At 49.6% G+C, this 1,783-nt stretch overlaps 1 protein-coding gene across 4 annotated transcripts in view; it reads left to right on the top strand.

The window, feature by feature from the left end:
• Nucleotides 1-641: 641 nt before the first annotated feature.
• The window catches only part of FUT9 (fucosyltransferase 9), a 96,344-nt gene continuing 95,202 nt past the window's right edge, over nt 642-1,783 (top strand). For all 4 annotated transcript variants that reach the window (XM_026039168.1, XM_026039167.1, XM_026039166.1 and 1 more), the window contains exon 1: nt 642-762. The gene's annotated coding sequence lies outside the window, so the exon portion shown is untranslated. The remainder of the gene's footprint in view (nt 763-1,783) is intronic.

Here is a 1,783-nt window from a genome sequence, read left to right as displayed (position 1 = left end):
ACATCCATGGCTCAAAATGAAAGGTCAAGTTCAGTTCCAAATGACTTTACAGATGTGTAAATTTGAACTTAACTATTTTCCAGCCTCTCTACTAGCTGCATGGCATGGTTGAAGCTATGGAAATCATATTCAAAACAGGGTTTATCCACCTGAGTATTAGTGTGCAGAGTAACACACCTTTGCATTACTGTAGTGAAACAGAAGCAGGGTGCTCACTATCTGCCTCTATGAAGAAAAGGTGAACATATTAATATCTTTTTTTTTTTTTCCTTATTTTCCCCCAGAAAATTTTTACTAGCTTTGAAAAATAGAGGCACTCAGAAATGCCTCCATGCCAAGAGGTAGCTCAGAGTGGCTTGAAGCAATTCCCACTGTAGCTGCAGGAACATTCCCATTGTCTCCAATAAGCTTTGGGTCAGGCCTCTCTTTGGAATAAACCTGTTAGAGGACAGACCGATTTTTCAAGCGCCGGGAGCCTTCACAGCAAATCAGCAGTTTGAAATGTGGAGCTATGTGGAAATCTGCCCAATCTCTCTCTTCCCCAGCTTCACAAGTGGGAGCTGCTGCTACCTGCACGGCTCCTGGTACAAGGCAGAGCAGAAGAGCATAGGAAGTTAATAAACCATAAGCAATTCAGAAGCATCTAGGACAGAGACTCTGGCACTGGGGAATCATATGTCTGCGCTGAGCATCCACTAAATTGTTTACTTGGAGGACTGATGTGAGGCGCACGGATGAACCTCTGAAACCACCACTTGGCAGGTAAGGATACTAATGTACTCTGATAAATATTGCCTTGTTCTCATCATCACTGTGTCTGTTCCCCAAATGTGCTTGCAGCAGTTTATCAACATTATGTAACACGGGGAGAGTTCAGAGCAAGGATGGAGAGTTGTTAGCCAGCTTTGGGTGTGCTTGTTTATTTGACACACTTGATTTATAGTTCTCATGTTTACACAGTGCACTTTGAGCTGCCGTTTCTTTTATTTTTAATGCTAAAATAATTGCTCTCGACCTGAAATAAACATTTGGAAAACCCTTCAGGTTTCAGAAACAGGCTTAAAAGACTGCTTTAAAGAGCTGCTCCGGTGTACGGCTCATGTCTCAGGCAGTCACTGATTGTTATACTCTATACGTTCTGCCCTTGTTTACCACCTTTCTCTGATGTGAGGGAACATTTCCCCCCTGCCACAACACGGTTTTGTGTCTCCCTGCCGGCTGGGAAAAGCAGGAGGAGGGAAGGCAGAGATGGGCAAGCTCCGTGAGTGATGCCCCGTTTTCTGATGCCCCCTTTTCCCTGTGGAGTGGCAGGGGACCACAAGGGGAGTCCTCGACCTCTTGCCCTTTGGAAGAGCCGAGCGCCCTTCCTGGCTCTCGGGGGCTCCGCAAGGACCTGGAGCGGGGCTCCATGTGGCAGGAGAGGAAGGTCAGCATTCCACAAGGGGAGGGAAAGGAAAACAGTGGCTCAGCAACCACAGGAGGAGACGGCTGAAGGGGTGATGGAGGGGTGAGGAACAGAGGGATGAGAGATGGAGAGATAAGGGATGCAGAGATAGGGGACGGAGGGATGAGGAGTGAGGGATGAGGGACGGATGAAGGATGGAGGGATGAAGGCAGGAGGACCGAGAGACGGAGAGCGGAGGTGAAGGACGGAGGCACGAGGGGCGGCAGGCTGCAGGAGGCAGGGATGCAGGATGCGGGATGTGGGATGGAGGGCCGAGGGCTGCAGCGGTGGCGGACAGAAGGACGAGGGACGCGGGGACGAGGAGCGCAGGGATGGAGG

This window comes from Nothoprocta perdicaria, unplaced genomic scaffold (genome assembly GCF_003342845.1).
Source record: "Nothoprocta perdicaria isolate Ctin4 unplaced genomic scaffold, notPer1 scaffold_220, whole genome shotgun sequence".
Classification (NCBI taxonomy): domain Eukaryota; kingdom Metazoa; phylum Chordata; class Aves; order Tinamiformes; family Tinamidae; genus Nothoprocta; species Nothoprocta perdicaria.
Note: the sequence above shows the minus strand (reverse complement) of the source record. Positions and strands in the feature narration are given on the sequence as shown.